This window comes from Sarcophilus harrisii, chromosome 1 (assembly GCF_902635505.1).
Source record: "Sarcophilus harrisii chromosome 1, mSarHar1.11, whole genome shotgun sequence".
Taxonomy (NCBI): Eukaryota; Metazoa; Chordata; class Mammalia; order Dasyuromorphia; family Dasyuridae; genus Sarcophilus; species Sarcophilus harrisii.
In genome coordinates this window covers 289,535,043-289,554,445 of record NC_045426.1, presented here as the reverse complement: position 1 = coordinate 289,554,445, position 19,403 = coordinate 289,535,043, and the positions used below count along the sequence as shown (strand labels likewise).

The window sequence follows — 19,403 nt, the reverse complement described above, 5'->3', positions numbered from 1 at the left end:
TATCTTTTCCAATTCACAAATTCTGTTTCCCTGGGAGTTCTTTACCCTTTCCAATTCACCAGGAAGTTGTTTTTCCACTTTATCTTTTTTTTTTTTTTTGAGTTATATGCGGTTTCCATAGTCTCTTGCAGAGCTTCTCTTTCCTTTCCCCATTTTTCTTCTAACTTTCTTTTAAGATCTTTTATAATTTTTTTTTCTAGGAGAGCCTTATGTGATGGGTACTAGATTATATCCCCCTTTGGGGTTTTGTCTGGAGACTGTCTGCTATTAGTCTCCTCAAGTATTGGAAAACTGTTCTCTTTCTGTATAGAAGCTATCTATAGTTAGAACTCGCTTTGCTTTTTTATTCATTTTTTAAAAAGCCCTTGGAGATCTGCCTTCAGGGCAAGGAGATTCCTAGCTTCCTCTACAGAATAGGGATTTATGGATAGTAGCTGTCCTGCTAACGGGTTTCCCTGAGCTGCAGAAAGCAGCTGTTCTGTGCTGTGTTTGTGCTGAGTCACTCCTGGTACTGGGTGGATGTGGCTAGGTTCTGTGAAACTCTGGCGTTCTGGGGTACACTCTCCCTTTGGAGTTTGTGTAACTTTTCTGCTGATCTACCACTTTACAACCAAGCAGAGTAGCCAACCTGTAGTAGAGTCCTCCCTGCAAACTCTCCACCTGTGTAAACCGTTCAGCATGAGCTAGCCTCCATATTCTGCCTCCTTGCCTGCACTTTTCTGATGATCTTCCAGATTATCTTCTGCTAGTAATTTGTTGTTCTCCCAATATTCGTGGATTCTACCAGTCAAGAACTATTTCAGAGGCTGAATTTGGTAATCAGTAGTGAGGGTAGAAGGGAGCTTATAATGAAGCATGTGTCCTCTCTGCCATCTTGGCTCCACCTCCTCATATAAGTCTTTCTAGGTTTTTTTGAAATTAGCCTGCTGATCCTTTCTTACAGAACAATAATATTCTTTTTTAAAAAAATAAGATTTTTATTTTCAAAATATATGCAGATAGTTTTCAACATTCACCCTTGCAAAACCTTGTGTTCCAAATTTTTCTCCTTTTCTTCCCCTACCCCCCCCCCTAGATGGGAAGTAATCCAATATATGTTAAACATGTGCAACTCTGCTATACATATTTCTGTATTTATTATGCTGCACAACAAAAATCAGATCAAAAAGGGAAAAAAATTAACAAAAAGCAATCAAACAACAACAAAAAAGATTAGAAACACTATGTTATGATCCACATTCAGTCCCCACAGTCCTCTTTCTTGATGCAAATGGCTCTATCACAAGTCTATTTGAATTGGTCTGAATCACCTCATTGTTGAAGAGTCATTTCCATCAGACTTGATCATCACATAATCTTGTTGCTGTGTACAATATTCTCTTGGTTCTACTCCCTTCATTTAGCATCAGTTCTTGTAAGTCTCTTCAGGCTTTTCTGAAATCATCCTGTTGATTATTATAGAAAAATAATATTCCATAACATTCCCATACCATAACTTATTCAGCTGTTCCCCAACTGATGGGCATTCACTCAGTTTCCAGTTCATTGTCACTACAAAAAGGGTTGCTACAAACATTTTTGCACATGTGGGTCTTTTTCCCTTTTTTATAATCTCTTTGTGATACAGGCCAAGTAGAGACAGTGCTGGATCAAAGAGTATGCACAATTTGATACGTCTTTTGGGCATAGTTCCAACTTGCTGTCTAGAATGGTTGGATCAGTTCATAACTCTACCAACAATGTATTAGTGTCCCAGTTTTCCCACATCCTCTCCAACATTTATCATTATCTTTTCCTGTCATCTTAGCCAATCTGAGGGGTGTGTAGTGGTACTTCAGAGTTTTCTTAATTTGCATTTTTATCAATAGTTATTTAAAGCATTTTTTTCATATGACTAAAAATGGTTTTAATTTGTCTAAAAATTATCTAGAACAATAATATTCCAATATATTCATATAACATAATTTATTCAGCCATTCTCCACCTGAGAGTCATCCATCCACTTTCCAGTTCCTTGCCACCACAAAAATTGCTGCAACAAACATTTTTGCAGATGTGGATCCTTTCCTCTTTTTTATGATCTCTTTGGGATACTGACCCAGTAGAATAATTGCTGCATCAGTGTGTACATATAGTATAAGCATAGTTCCAAATTGTTCTTCAGAATGGTTGAATCTAAATGAACATTTTTTAAGGGCCTATATACAAAGCACTGTCATAGATCTGAGAGACTTTATGTGTTGTATAAAAAAATTAGTAAGATATGGTGCCTGATGAAGTTCAAGGACCAAAATGATATAAGTGACATAGACACCAGATAATGGTAAGCACCCAGAGTTGGGGTTTGGTCATGTGAAGAATTCACAATGGCCAATCTCTTTGGCAAAAGGTAGATTAAGGGAAAAGGTAACAGACAAAATGAAGGGACACAACTGACTCTGGTAATGGTAAATGTAAAATAGAGTGGAAAAGCATATGAAAGACAAATTCCTCAGTAGAACCTACAATTACCTAGTAGAGATTGGGGCATGCCCTTAGCTGGCAAATGCTAAATTTAGCACCCTAAAATAATTATCAAGGAGGAGTGTTAAGGACCATGCCTAGGTGATGGGGCAGGTCAATTCTCTGAGAGCCTCCACAGCTATGAATGGAAGGAGTTGCAAAGCAGCCTTTACTGACATACGTGTTACTTGTGGACTGGGAATGAAATAAATTGGAGGCAGAGGGAAGAGGAGAGGGATCAGACAAGGCAACTGCCTCTCAGTTTCCTTGTATCATCATCATCATCCTCTCACATGAAGAGATCCATTTTACAAGTCTGAGTTAGACCTCCAGCAGGCAGCACCCAGCTGGGTGGATCAACTGGATACCAAAGTGAAAACATCTCTGTAAAAAGCTCAGTAGCCCTCATTCTAGGAGTTACTAGTCTTCCCTGAACACACCTTAAACCTACAAGGGTAATAGAATATTATTGTGAGGAAGGATAAAGGGAGTGGTTTTAGAGAACCCTGGTAAGATTTTTATGGACATCTGATGCAGAATGAAATGAGCAAAAGAGAACTTATTCAATGACAATATTTTAAAATTTCGAAAGATACAGGAATTCTAATCAGCAGAATAACCAGCCATAACTCTAAAGCACTAACAGTGAAACTTACTTCCCACTTATTGATAGAAAGCTGAAGGACTCGGGGTTTTAGAATGAGCCTTTCCTCCCTCCCCTTTTTTAGAGGGGAGAAGAGGAGAGAATATGGCCAGTGTGGAAATGTGTTTGACTTGACTATACATTCTTCAATCAATATTTACTATACGGATACAAAAAGAGACAAAATACAGTTTTTTCCCTCAAGGATCTTTTATTCTAATGAGAAATACAAAACACATATATACACACACACACGCACACACACAGCAAATATAAGATAATTTTAAAAGAGAAAGCACTAGAAAGGGGTTAGGGAAAACTTCTGTAGAATAAGATTTTAGTTGAAACTTAAAAGTAGTTAGGAAGTTTAGGGATTTTGCTTTTCTTTTTGGATTTTTGCTAATTGAAAAAAATTTAATTTTTAAAAATTAATAAAAATATAGGCCCACCTTAGGTGTCTTTGTTGTTGTTTCAGAAAGCTTTCCCTAGACACCATTCTCTTAACTATTTAGATCAATGATAGTACTTTTTATGCCTGATGTATTATAATTATTTTTGTACTTCTCCCCTACTAAACTGTTAATAGAGGAATTGATAAAGATTCCTGAGGCAGGTAGCAAGAAGGCACTGATTGAGGTCAGTTTAGCTCCATTGTCCCATCCTCTGGGGAGATCTTCTATTCTGAAATTCAAGTTTTGTCAAACCTCTGAGACCCACCCTCTGTAGAGGTCTCTAGCAGGCTCACCTTGCTCACCCGGTCAGAAATCCCAATCATGTTCTTGAGGTTAAATTTCCCCTATAAAATCTACATATGGGTCATCTCATGGCTACAACCTTCTTTTGAGCACTCTGGGAGATTGAGAGCCAGAAGCCCTCTCTTGGAGGCAAGACAGATTCATTCCAACTTTCACCTTGGTGCTAACAGGCTGGAGACATTTGGAGTTGAGCTAGAGGCAAAAGACTAGCAACAAGAGCTCTCGGAACCAAGGAAAGCTGAGGCCTCTAAGAAAGCTACCCGGGGCCCAAGGAAAGAGATAAGAAATAAACATTTTATCAGCTGGCTGCATTTGAGGTGACTATCACTTGGAACGGAAACTAAGGCTGCCTCCAGAAAACCTCCCCAAGAAACTTGCTCTCAGAGAGAACCATTATATTATATTTTAAAGAAGAGAACACCACATTTTGGCACCCAACGTGGGGCCAATCTGAAGATCCAGGGTTCAAGTCCCTGTTCAGGCGTCAACATGTGATGTTCTTCTTTTATAATCGTTCTCTCTGGGAGCAGATTTCTTGGGGATATTTTTTGGAGGCAGCCTTAATTTCAGTTCAGAGTAATAATCACTTCAAATACAGCCAGCTGATAAAACCCAAACGTTTATCTCTTTCCAATCCTGGTTAGCTTTCTTAGAGGCCTCAGCTTTCCTTGGTTCCGAGAGCTCTTGTTGCTAGTCTTTTGCCTCTAGCTCAACTTCGAATGTCTCCAGCTAGCACCTAGGTGAAAGTTGGAATGAATCTGTCTTGCCTCCAGGAGAGGGCTTCTGGCTCTCAATCTCCCAGAGTGCTCTGTGTCTGTCCCAGAGTGCTCTCTGGCCCTAAAAGCTTCTTGCTTATATGAGCTCTCTAAAGGTGTGAACACAAGCATTGTTTCTATCAGTTCCACTTAGTACCTTTTTCAAGTTCTGGCCCATAACAAGTGTCTATGTTCCACAATGACAAATCCTGATGAAGTCAAAGAAAAATTTTATGAAAATCTGGAGATCCTTATCATCTAAGTGCCACATAATTCTGGGTGACTTTAATGTTAGAGTAGGTTCACAGTACCAAACATGACATGAAGTCCTTGGGAGGAATGGATTTGGAAGCAACAGCAATGATCACTTAACTACTGAAAATTTGTGCATCTCAAGATCTTCTCATTACCATCCATTTACCTAAATGCAATACAACTTCATCTATGCACCATCAAAGCAACCATTGGCATTTAATAGACTAAGTAATTTTGATGAAGGGAATGTGTAGTGTAGAGCACTGGACTGATCATAGAATTTATCCTTTCCAAGCTGAATATTCACATTCAACAAAAGTGGTGGTCCCAAGGTAAAAAGACTATTAGAAGAATGAATGTCTACAGATTAGAGTGCTTCTCTGAGAGGAAACAGTTTGTTGCTGCCTTGGAGGGTAAGTTGAGCCAAAAGAGTTGGCAACAGTGGAGTAGAAAAGGAGTGGGCAGTTTTTGGAGAGTTTGTGCATAGGATTGCATTTGCTCCAGATGAGTCAGAAAACTAGCAAACCTCAAGACTGGTTTGATGAAAATGATGGATAAATTCAGAAACTGCTAAACGAAAAACAAGAACTCCACAGGTTGTACCAGCAGATCAGTTCATCCATTTTTAAGAAAGTAGCATTCAATATCATCAAATGTAAAGTACAATTGAAACATGAGAGATGCAGCACTCTTGGCTCAGTAAGAAGGCAGATGAAATACAGTTTTATGTTGCTATAACAACAACCCAAAGTGCTTTTATGATGAAATGAAAGCTAATTATGGGTCAAAGATCTATGGTGCATCTCAATTACTAAGTGCTGATGGAGTCAAAACTTATTAGTGATGACATTATCTTAGTGAGATGAGCTGAACAGTTCCATAGTGTTCTCAATAGACTGTCAAAAATCAATGCTGAAGCCACTGACCATTTACCTCAGATTGAAATCAATCATTCCCTAGCTGAAGTCTCAACTGAATAAGTTTTGAATGCCATTAGGCTACATTCATGTGGCAAAACATTTGGTGCTGATTCTATTGCAGCCAAAATTTACAAGGTGGGAGATTCAAAGTTCATACAAAAGCTGACTGAAATTTTATAGATTATATGTAAGAGGAAGTTATGCTCTTGAAGTGCAAGTGCATGTCTCCACCGTCTATTTCTTTAAAAGTAAAAGGACTCTTAGATCCAGATCTGGGAAGTTTTCTTTTATGATTTCTTAAAATATATGAAGGCCTTTTTTGGTCATAGCTTCAGGTAGTCCAGTATTCTTGAATTATATTTTCTTGATTTGTTTTCTAGGTCAGTTGTTTCTGTTATGAGATACCTATGGAATGTATTCTATAGTTTTTTTTTTAAACTTTGCTTTAATAATTCTTATCTCATTCGCTTCTATTTGGTTCATTTTAATTTTTAGAAAGATTTTTACTAGGATAAAATCACTTTTCATTTGTGCCAAGCTATTAATTTCCTTTCCATTTCTTGCTCCCAGTTCTTATTTCTTTTCATTTTTTATCCTTGAGCACATTTATTTCATTAATTAAAAAAAAATCCTTAACTCTTAGAAAATCTTCTGATTAATTTCTTGCAGGAATCCTAGTTGTATCCAAGTTGTTTTTCTTTGCAGCTGACTCCTTTTCAGACTGAGAATGCTGCTCCAATCATTCTATTGAGGGCTTCATAATGGGCAAAAGAACCTCACTTCTCTTGAGACTAAAACATATTGCTGCTGTTGCTTGTTTCTGAACTTACTCTTCTAAGTATACAACCTACAGCCTATAATTGCTCTTCACTCTCAAATGCCATCTTCCTGTAGGTTCTCTCCTCTGTCTGCTTTGGATCTGTGATCCAGACAGAACTGTCACTTGGCACCTATTTCCAGATCATGCATAAATTCAGTAACTTTTGTGCTGGATCCAGGGCCTCCTCTTAATTTAGAGATAACCTCCCCCTAAGTTGTAGTGATTAGTTTCATGTGCTCCAATCACACCTCATCCTTAGTGTGGCAGATCTACAGATCCTTCTCTTATGAATATCTGGTTTGGAAAAATATGATTCTTCCCTCCCCCCTCCCCTTCAATTTCCTGACCAGGATTTAGTCTGATTTATCTTCTAGATACGTTGAGAGGAAATCTCTTTTTATTTATTTATTTATTTTTATTATGATAACTTTTTATTGACAGAACCCATGCCAGGGTAATTATTTTTACAACATTATCCCTTGCACTCACTTCTGTTCCGATTTTTCCCTCCCACCCTCCACCCCCTCCCCCAGATGGCAAGCTGTCCTATATATGTTGAATATGTTGTAGTATATCCTAGATACAATATATGTGTGCAGAATCGAACAGTTCTCTTGTTGCACAGGGAGAATTGGATTCAGAAGGTAAAAATAACCCAGGAAGAAAAACAAAAATGCAAACAGTTTACATTCATTTTCCAGTGTTTTTTCTTTGGGTGAGAGGAAATCTCACTGTATTTCTGTCACCCAGCTATTTTGCCATCTTGGCTTTGCCTTTAAAAAAAAAAATACACATACAAAATGAGGATTATTTTACTAGTTTAGAAGGTAGTATAGTCATAAAATTATTAAAAGTTACATTAAGAAAATATACTTAGATTTTCAATATGTCTGTTTCAGCCTAGTCTTAACATTTTTTTAATGGCACAAAACACTTCCATCAGAGTACATGTATACAGATGTCAAAATCAGTTTAAGCCAAAGACACGTTATAAACACTGGTTTTAAGTAAAATATGCTTTCACAAAAGAAAGGAGGCTATTCAAGGGTAATTACAAAAAGGAATAGAGATGGAACAAATTGAATATCAGGGATATTCAGATTTATTTGATGAAGTTGGTGAGAAGGGAGAACTTTGTGAAGCAAACAAAAAGCAAGGCAGAGGAATGTGGAAATCACTGTAGATTGACTGCTAGAGAGACTTGTAGAGTATTTAAAAAAAAAATAATAATTGTAGTATAATGGATTACAACAAAATCTGCTGAAAAGTTATAGAAGATGCTTACTCACTTCAGGCAGAAAGTACCAAGCACAAACAATGGGGCTTACTGCAAATTAACTTGGACTAAGATTTTGACTAAGTTATAATCCTGTTTATGCTTCTATTTCTTTGTCTGTATTCTCTTTAGTGTAACTAGAAAGAAGTAGTTTTATAGTTAGTGGACCACCACACTTCAATCCTCATCTGAAAATTTAACTTGGAATACTGCCTCCAATTCTATGATTCTCTTGACGAATCTCAGGACTGTTGTGGAGAAAAACTGTAATATAGTTTGCAGATCTAGTAATAGGAAGACATGTCAGACATAAAAGAAAGAGTGTAAATATTTGATAAAATGATCCTGCTTGATTTCTAAGGATTGAGAAATAATGCCAATAAATAGTTTAACAATTAGCTGAAGGGGGGAGGGGGATATCAGGTAGAAAACGGACTTTTAACTTTACATTAATATTTTCTCCATTACTGTCCTAAGTTTAGACAATCAACAAAACAATCAGTCAAACATTGATTTATAGCATATGTATGATGTCTAATACATTAATGTTCACACTGGAAAATGTGATAACATATTTATAGTGGCATTATATTCAATAGTTTTGTTATTATTATTTATTGCACAACCCCTGTCTGGATCTACTGCTAAGTAGTATGGTGGTGGAAGCAAAAACTGAGGGGATGCTGAACATTTTCACCCGAGGACAAAATGTTTAGTCTCTTGGCTCTTGTAGCACCACTTCATTTCAGGCCATAGAAGTGAGATAAGAGAAAGCCCAGTTAGTAGCAAAAGTTCCCAGTTAGAAAGCAAGATTGTTGAAGAAAAGTAGAAAAGTAGTCTGAGTAGTCTCAAAACTCCAAGTGTATTGGCTCCTGTGGTCCCCATGGTCTGCATGATGATAAAGGGAAAAGATGATAACTGGAAAAGACTCTAAAGACTATGCATTGCAAGCCTCTTCATTTTATAGGTGAAGAAATTGTCAGGAAGGTTGATATTTGGACAGATGTTACAAAGTAAGGAAGTAATAAATTAGGAATTAAGAACTGAATAAGATTTTAGAATAGGAGTTAAGTTCCCACTCTCTTGCCTCTACAGCAACCTGATACCAAAGACCTAAGCAGCTGCTTTGAGAAGTATATGCTTCTGGGACCAACCAGAAAAGATTGGCATAGGGCAAGGGAAGAGTATGTACAAATGGGAGCTTCCAAAGAACCAGAGTGTAAAGTGTGAAGGTTTTCTGGAGGCAGCCTTAGTTTCAGTTACAATCAATAATTACTCCAAAATGCAACCAGCTGGTAAAAATTGCAAACGTTTATTTCTCCTTCCAAAATAGCCCAGTTAGTTGAGGCCTAACTCTCTGCTTGGCTCCAAGAAATCTTGTAGCTTTGTCCTTGGCTTCTGCCTCTGCTTTCTTCAGCCTCCAGCCAGCACCAAGTTGGAAGATGCAATGAATCTCTTGCCTCGAAGATAGGGCTTGTGGGTTCCAAGAGCTCTCTCTGACTCCAAGTAAAACTCTCTCGACCTCCCAGAGTTTCTAGTAACTCAAGTACTAAGTACCTCAAGTAAGTCCCCAAGCTCCAAGAGCTCCCTCTATATATGTGATCTCCCAAAGGTTAACTCCGCCTTCTGGAGGGAGAGGGATTCTGGGTTATCTCCCAGAGTGCAAAACCCTAACCCTGAACTCTCCCAAACGTGTGAACTACATTGAGTACTTAGATACTTAAGTACTCCTTTGTTTCAGGAGGCCCAGGAATCCCATTCTAAATACCATCAGGCTGCTCCAGCTTTACACAATTTGGGATAACAAAAGTGGAAGCTAGGAGCATAGTAAAAAGCTGTACAGCTTGCCTTCCTTTCCACCCTCCTACGCTCCCCCCAGGGAAGAATCCTCATGGTTTGTGACTCAATGAAATCTGGCAAATGGATGTGACCCATTATAAATCTTTTGGTCATCTGTCTTTTATCCACGTTGTGGTAGACACCTTTTCAGGATTCACTTATGGAATACCAGCAGCAAAAGAAACAGCCTGAGGGGTCACTGAATTCCTCATACAAGCATTCATAATTATGGGTGTGCCATACGAAATAAAAACAGATAATGGACCCGCATATACCTCCAAACATTTTGAACACTTTTGTGCACAGTTTAAGATTTTACACACCAAGGTCAAGCAAATTGTAGAAAGAAGAAACAGAAACATTAAGACACTCCTCCAAAAACAAAAGAAAGGGGGAGCCATGGATAACCCTAGAGAATTTCTAAATTTAGTTCTCTATATTTTAATTTTTGACAAAGATGCACTGGCTCCAGCAGACAGGTTTTATAACCCACCAGAAGAGCAGTGTCCAGTGCAAGCAGCTCCACTATCTCTAGATAATTGCCAGGTGATGTGGAGAGATCCAGAAGGTGGTGAATGGAAGGGACCAAATAGTTTAACTGCTTGGGGAAGAGGATTTTCTTGTATCTCTACAGGAGAAGGAATCAGATGGGTGTCAATGAGCCGTATTTGCCTTGTCCATCAGAGAGAAACAGAAAAAGAGAAAAACCTCTAAACAAAGGAGTACTAGCTAACATAGTCAGAAGACTATCTGCCTTTGAATTTCCATCGAAAATAGGACCTGGAAGTCCACTTTGTGAGTGGACATGCAAGATATAAATCTTGCCTGGATGCTTTCTCACTTGTTCTTGAAGAGCTGATATATATTAGAGGCTTTTGGGCTGTGGCAATTCTTTGTACCACACCTACTGAATAGGCTGAATCAGATATATTTATATTGCCTGGGTAATAAGTGAGAGCTAACATGATTGCATATAATTCGTTCTGCTGGATGGACTGAAAAGGAGTTCTGACTACTCTTTTTATTGTTAAATCATAAGAGTATACAGCACAAATATTTTGTTTAGATGTGTCTGTAAAGATGGTGGGTCCTTTAAGAGGAACCTTAGAAACCTTCTCCTCAAAAATCCACTGCCAATTATGTAATAGTCTGATCATCTTTAATGGAGACCCATGTGCAAAATTTGGAGCTGTGGCCAATAAAATTTGCCACTTTGGGATGGTCTCGCAGCACACATTAATTTGTGCATTAGTATAAAAGGTGTATATCCTATCAGGTCTTGTCCCAGACAATTGTATTGCTCTCTTAATGGCCTTTAATAAAATTCTAGCCACAAGCACTGGGTATGGAGTAAGGCTTTGTTCTGGTTGTGCCGGGAGGTTCACCCACTCTATCACACTGTCTCCTTGATGAAGGACTGCTGTGGGTGCCTCTTTCGTAGCAAAAACTGATATTTCCAAGGGTTTTTGAGTGACTCTCAACCACATTGGATAAAGCTGGTTCAACTTCTCTTAAAACTCTCTTGAGCTCCCAGAGTTTCTAGTAACTCAAGTAACTAACTCAAGTAAGTCCCCAAGCTCCAAGAGCTCCCTCTATATATGTGATCTCCCAAAGGTTAACTCCACCTTCTGGAGGGAGAGGGATTCTGGGTTATCTCCCAGAGTGCAAAACCCTAACCCTGAACTCTCCCAAATGTGTGAACTCTGTTGAGTACTTAGATACTTATGAGCTCTCTAAAGGTGTGAACACAAGCATTGTCCTATCAGTTCCACTTAGTACCTTGTTTCAAGTTCTGGCCCAAAATATCTCTTTCTAGATCAAATCAATCACACTGAACCATGCCAAACCAGATAACTATTGTCTCTATCAACTCCAATGTCTTAACACTTTGTAAAGATTCCAACACTCTAGGATGAGTGAAGTGTCATGAAACGAACAATATTAATGGAAGCAAGGCAAAGTGGCCTTGTAGGCCACAGTAAGGGTCAAAGTAAAGTATCCTGAACACAATCAAAATGGATCAGCTGCTTGAGAAGGATGTACCTAAAGCCTAGATCTACTAATACAACTTAAGACTAGAAAAGTAAATTTCAGAGGTTTAAATGCATTAGTCTGTCCAAAACCTCTCCACATAAAACAAAAAACAAAAACACTCTACTGAAATTGTACTAAAACTGTCAATGGCAAGATCAGACTGATGTGGCCTTAAAATGTTGGTTTCCTTATTATAGGTATTGGGAATAGTTGATAAAATAGTGGCAGTGAAAACTAGTAGGTGGAGCTAGCCAGCTGGGTATTAAGTTGGCTGGCATCAAAGCACTATGTGAGGTAGGGCAGCTAATAGAACAAATTAACAGAAACATGCCAAGTCATAAAAATAAGAAGCAAAGGAAAAATTGATACTATCACAAGGTTTAAAAAAATCTAAAATGGGTCTTGGTGAATCTTCTAACCAGTCAGAAGAAAAGACAATTAAAAACAAAAATTGAGAACTTGGAAGGAATAACTATCGGGTAAAACTATTCAAGCAATCTCTGGTACTAATCTTCTTCCTTGTTATGTACATGGTTCTCACTATTAGTTAGCATTTATTAGGAGCCTCCCATGTGACAGGACCGGTGTATGGATAGAATGGTAGGCTTGGAGGCAAGAAGACCAGAGTTTGAATCTTGCTTTAGAAGGCTAACTGTGTGACTCTGTATATTATTTCCTCATCTCCAGTATGAGGGGGTTGCACCTCATTGCCTCAAAGGTCTTTTCCAGCCATAATCTATGATTTTTTTGTGAATGAATAAAAAAGGACTTATTAAATGCTTACAACATGCTAAAGTGCAAGACATATAATAGTCCTTTTCAAGGACTTCATTTTAATAGAGGAAGACAACAAATATAGATTTTAGCAGCAAGTCAAATGGAAAGGCCCAATGGCCCTTAGAATGCAGTGGCAAAATAGATGGTTGCATCTTTAATGTCTTTTCTACTGATGAAATCATGTATGGCTTCTTGTTTTTAACTGTTTTGAGAGTTCCAAGGAATTTAATGCTGAAAACTCTTTAGGGATTTTTATTCACTATGGTAGCTGAAGTGAAGACTTAACTGTAGAAGTTGCCATGTTATATATCCATAGATAGCTTGTCTATCATTGCAATTTATCAACTGTAGGCTCCTTCTTTATAGATGTTGTTCCTCTTAAGAGTAGGGTGAGGATGGAAGCAGAATTGATTGTCTAGATTGGGATGCTTGTTCTAGAATCCTTGGGCTCTGAGAGGAAGATATGACAGTTGTTTGGCTGACACATGCTACTTATGTCTCTCTCTTTGCTTTGGGATCCCTTGCTACTTTGAACTACTACAGCCTACAATCCCATTTCTGTTTGTGTGGAGCACATTTATGAAGTTAAGGAGCTTCTGATGTTATTCTAACATGTTACAGTATGATCAGCACAATTTTTACTTTATTATTTTTTGGGACTTTTAAAGGAGATGACAATTGGAAATTAATTTTTAATCCCAGCTAGACAAGTAGTCAATTGGAAAATATCTTTATTTCAACCATCTCTAAGGGTCTGATACAACACCAAAAGCCACTGACTAATGGATAAGTGGTCTAATGATTTGAAGAAGCAATTCTCAAATGAATAGCAAACTTAATCATATTAAATATTGCAAAGTCACAAAAGAAAAATGAAATCAAAACAATGTTTAAGTTTTATCTGATGTTAGCAAATTAGCAAAGAATATCAAAGATAGGTATAGTATTGGAAAGTCTGTGCAAAGACAGGATTACTAACAGTTGGGATTGTGAACTGGTATGACCATTTTGGAAAGCAATTTTGGAATTTTGCTAAGAAAATGACTAAAAAGTCTGCTTCTGACCCAGAGATTTGGTGAAAGGCACATACTCCAAGAAAGCAAAAGATGAAAAGTAAACATAATTATGTACCCTGAAATATTTATAGTGGCACTCTCTAAAGTAGCAAAGTACTGGAAATAGATAACCCATCAACTGGATATTAACAAACTATGGCATGTGAATATTATGTATATACTGCAAGAAACAAATATGAATACCATAAGGAACATGTGAGGGAACATATGAAGTGACTGATGCAAATCAGAATCGGGAAAAACCATACAGTGTTGAAAAAAAAAAAACCAACAAAAACAGTAAAACAACTGAAACTGAACGTTGTGTCATGAGAATGCCCAAGCTTGGTATTCTAGAGAAGAGAAAGCATTTTTCTCTCCCTTCTTTGTTGAACTGAAAAGACTACGCATGTAGAATACTTGATTGATCATTCAGGCAGATCAGACTCGACTGGTATATTAGTTAGTTTTCCTTAATAAGTTCACCCCTTTCATTATTTTCATTATAAATGGTGATTCTTTGGATGGAGAAAGGGAGAGGGATGTAGTGGCAAATGAAGTTGATATAAAACAAAAAAGATAGCACACTTAAAAATATTTTTTAAAATATACTAGGCCTGGCAATGGGGCATTATCACCACTGTGAGACCTGTGGTCAGAAATCGAGGTTGCCATGGCTGAGGCAGATCACTCTCTTCTCTGGCAGCCTTAACAAGGGATGGAGGTGCTTCTCTTCAAACTTGTCCAGCAGACAGGTCCTGTAATGAAAGTAAAAATCCCAAGGGATAAAGGTGATGAACCAAATCATTTTAAATTTATGAATTTCAAACAAAGATTCTGTCTCTTATGGAATAATTATACTTAAGAAAGTGATCCTTAATTTGGGGTCAATGAACGTGCATGAGAAAAAAAATCCACCCTTATTACTACTCTCTAAATGAAATTTAGTATTTCCTTTAATTATGATTACTTCTTAAAGGGTCCTTAGATTTTATCTGACTGCCAAAGTGATTCACTATATTTTAAAAAAAAGTTAAGAAAAATAAAGGAATAGACTTCTGCAAAGGCCCATCAAAACTCATCTCTACAGGAACTCAGTTTATCTGCACTCACAAAATAATTTTGGGAATTCAAACCTTTCCAGAATACCAGTCTACCTCAAACCTCTAACAGGCATGAAAATACTTTTAGATATAATTTTTTACACATGATATAGACAATTTTCATATCTAGATAATTTCCAAAGACAAGCCTTGAATAGAATGCTCTGCAGAGAGATAGCTAAAGGGATCATTCAATATTAAGCCTGGATCTCCTCATGGATGAACTTATTTTAGGCTTATCAAGGTTATGAAGTGGTACAATCAATTTCTTTAATTAAACTTCAAGCTCTCAATATGGCCAGTGTCAATGAAAAAAACAAAGTACTACCAATTCTATCAGGGAATCATTATACATAGGAAGCTGTGATATGGAGACATTGGAAAAACTTGTTATAACGGAAGCATGCTGATTCTGTAAAGATCCTTGACAAGAATAGAAATGCAAAATGGTGCCCATCTTAGCATTAAAAAGTATTGTAATGAACTTGAAAAAGTGGGTCAGTTAGGCCTTCTGGATAAATCTTTGAAAAACTATGAAGCAGCTTCATGATGGGTTAGATTTTATTAGTTATTTTCATCTATGGAAATAAAAGAATGTTAACAGGTGCATTAATGACATTGCCTTTTAGCTCATGGTTTTATGAAAGGCTTTTGTTTTGTTTCTGGCAAAATGAAGTATTTTCATTTTGTTTTAGAAAAAAGAGTAAATTACGATGTTCATGTAAGAAAGCATTACTTTTTTGTAGTGTGATGGAAGAGTTGAGTATCTATGGTGGGATACATATAAAATTGCTAGTTTAAAACTGACATATTGTAAACTGAAAAGTACTTCCCTTCAACGGGTCATTAATAATGGTATTCAAGGTTGTTTGAATGGCTGAACACAGCGTGTAATACCGCACTGATATGTACTTTGTCCTGAGCACATATATAGAATAGTAAGCATCACTATTAAATTTACATATATAACAAGACATAATTAGCATTACGAATGAAAAAAGAACTTGGTTGTTAGTCAACTACAAACTCAAAATTATGTCATATGGAATCCAAGACAGTAAATATTATATTGTAATGGAAGGCACAGCTTCCAGGAATAAGGAAGTTGATAATTGAATTATATTATAATCTATCCTGATCATTTGTGATATTGTGATTATTAATACTGAAGAAGAATCAGAAAAATGAAGCATCTTGAAAGCATGCTATAATGAAAAAAATCTGAAGAGTAAACTTAGAGGGAATATAAGTTATATTAAAAAAATTATGTATGAAAAGAATTGAAGTTATTAGGTAGATTTCCCTTTACTGGAGGTCTTCAGGCAAAGGCTGAATAACGATTTTACAGGTCCATTACAGTGGGAAGGTTTTTGGGTAGTGTTCTTTTGGATGGCCACGAACATTTATTCTAATTCTTAAAATTTTTTAAGTATATATCCTTAAAAAAGTTTTGTACCCAATTAAACACCAAATTAAAAATCCTGAAAATCAAAGGAGAGATTAATAAAAATTTTTTAAAAGGTCACTGAATTAATGAAAAGAGTGAGTTCACCACAAATGAAATTAAAGCATTAGGAGCTATTTTGTCCTATTAAATGCCAGTAAAATTGACTATAAATTGTCCAGATTAATATATAAGGAAAGAGAATACTTATATAACCCTACCTTAAAAATATAAATTAAACAAGCCATTAAAAAATGCCCTAAGAAAAAATTCCCAGGGCAAGATGCATTCACAAGTGAATTCTCCCTAACATTTAAAGAAAAATTAATTCTAATATTAGATAAACTATTTGGAAAAATGGGTAAAGAAGTCCTATTAAATTCTTTTACAACAGAAATAATTTACCATATCAATAACATAACCAAAAGAAACTATAACTATCTCAATAAATGCAGAAAAAGCTTTCAACAAAATACAACACTCATTCTTATAAAAAATTTTTTAAAAAAAGGAACAATAAGATCAGGAATGAATGCCCACTGTTATTCAATATTGAAAGAGACATGTTAGCTGTATCAATAAGAGAAGATAAAGAAATTGAAGGAATTAGATTAGGTTAAAAGGAAACAAAACTATCACTTTGCAGACAATATGCTTAGAGAGTAGAGGCTAAGATAATCAACTAAAAAAACTAGGTGAAATAATTAACAACTTAAGCAAAGTTGTAGGATATAAAATAAACCTACATAAATCATCAGCATTTCTATATATTACCAAAAAAAAGTCTAGAAGAGATATAAAGTGAAATATCATTTAAAATAATTGTAGACAATACAAAATAATTGGGAGTCTAATTGCCAAGACAAACCTAGGAACTCTATAACACAATTACAAAATACTTTTTATACAAATAAAATCAGTTCTAAACAATTGGAAAAATATTAATTGCTTATGGACAAATTAAACCAACATAATAAAATGACAATCCTATCTAAATTAATTTACAAGTACAGTGCCATATCAAACCACAAATTTTGTCTGTAAGAACAAAAGATCAAGAATGTCAAGGGAATTAAAGAGATTTTTTTTTTTTTTTTTTTTTAAAGGGAAGCTCTTTTGAGGGCAAAGAATTGGAAATTGAATGGATACCCATTAATTGGGGAATGGCTGAATAAACTATGGTATGTGATTATGAAAGAGTATTATTGTTCTAGAAGAAAAACCTTGGACTCCATATAGTCCAGCAAAGTGACATGTACTATGTACATGATAATAATAGCTAAGTTATGGGATGAATAACTGTGAATGACTTTGCTATTCTCAGCAATACATCTAAGACTACTCTGAAGGATTTATAATAGAAAATGCTATCTATACCTAGAGAAAAGAACTGATTGCATTTGAATAGACTGAAGCATCCTTACTTTTATGGAAATGTTTTGCACAATTTCACATGAGCCTTCTCAATGAGGAGAAGAGTGGTATGGAAAGGGGAGGAAATCTGGAACTCAAAATTCTAAATACAAATGTAAAAAAAATTTTTTTTTTACATGTAATTGGGGAAAATAAAAATATTAAACAAAACAAAATATCAAGGGAATTAATAAAATAATGTGAAGGAAGGTAGTCTGGTTATATCAAATCTCAAAACTATTATAAAGTACTTATCAAAACAATGGAGTGGTGGATGAGTAGAATAAAGTAGGCACATAATTCACAATAGCAAATAACCATAGTTAATCTACCATTTGGTAAACTTAAAGATCTAACTCTGGGGGACAAAAACTCACTAAAACTGTTGGGAAATTAAGAAGCACTTAGGCAGAAATTAAGTACAGACTAGTATCTCATATTGCATATACCAAGATAAGAATAAAATGGGTACATGACTTAGATATAAAGGGAAATTAACACGGGCAAATTAGGGAAGCATGGAATAGTTTGCCTGTCAGATCTACAGAACAAGAGAGCATTACAAGATAAAATGAATAACTTTGGTTATATTTAATTAAAAAGGTTTTACACAACAAAACCTCTTAATTTCTCTTTTTTAAGAATTTAGATGCTATACCACTTGGTGCATATATGTTTAATATTGATATTGCTTCATTATCTATGCTACCCTTTAGCAAGATATAGTGACCTTCCTTATCTCTTTTAATTAGATCAATTTTTGCTTTTGCTTGATCTGAGATCAGGATGGTTACCCCTGCTTTCTTGACTTCACCCGAAGCATAGAAGATTTTGCTCCAACCTGCACAAACAAAACCAATGAAGCCAAAATTAAAAGAAAAGCAGAAAATTGGGTAATTTTTTTTAACAGCAAGTGTCTATGATAAAGATCTTATCTCTTAGAGAACTGAATAAAATTTAAATACTAATTATTCCCCAATTGATAATAAAAGCTATTTTTAGTCATTAAAAAATGCCCTAAGTCACCACTGATTAGAAAAATGCAAATTAAATCAACTCTGAGGTACCACCTCATTCCTATTAGACTGGCTAAAATGACAGAAAAGGAAAATGAAAAATGTTGGAAGGAATGTGGGAAAATCAGGACACTAATACTCTGTTGGTGTTGTAAACAGATTCAACCATTGTGGAGAGTAATTTGGATGTTGCCAAAGAAGTGGAAATTGAAGGGAAGTCATCAACTGGGAAATGGCTTAACAATTTGAGATATATATGATTTTATTATGCTGTAAGAAAATGATTTCAGAAAAACCCAGAAAAGCCTAAATGAATTGATGTGGACTGAAACAAGCAGAACCAGACCATTATACACAATAATAGCAGTAATATATGATGATCAACTGTGAAGAATTTAGCTATCCTCAACAATATAGTGATCCAAGACAATTCTGAAAAACTTATGATAAAAAAAAATGCTATCCATTTCCAGAGAAAGAACTGGAGTCTGAATGCAAATCAAAGCAAGCTATTTATCATTTAATTTTTTTCATGGGTTTGCATGTGCATTTTCTTTCAGAACATAATGTGGACAGATTTTGCATAATTGTACATATATAACTATGTCAAATTGCTTATTCGAAACTCTAAATTTTAAAAATGAATGGTAAAATTGTTTTTACATGCAAATGGGAAAAATTACAATATTAAAAAAAGAGGTTTCATAAATCTTCCTTTATCCATATTGACTTCTAAAGTGTGTAAATAGCCAGGTGATGTAGTTTTAAATTTTGTTCATGAAATCCTTTTATGCAT

The 19,403-nt window shown here is 35.8% G+C and overlaps 1 protein-coding gene across 2 annotated transcripts in view; it reads right to left on the bottom strand.

The window, feature by feature from the left end:
* Window positions 1–13,290: 13,290 nt before the first annotated feature.
* The window catches only part of SMC5 (structural maintenance of chromosomes 5), a 75,463-nt gene continuing 69,350 nt past the window's right edge, over window positions 13,291–19,403 (bottom strand). The window contains exons 25-26 of one of the 2 annotated variants that reach the window (XR_004230370.1): window positions 18,322–18,432; window positions 13,291–14,389 (exon numbers count right to left, since the gene is read on the bottom strand). The gene's annotated coding sequence lies outside the window, so the exon portion shown is untranslated. The remainder of the gene's footprint in view (window positions 14,390–18,321; window positions 18,433–19,403) is intronic. The other variant, XR_004230371.1, reaches the window with a different exon arrangement.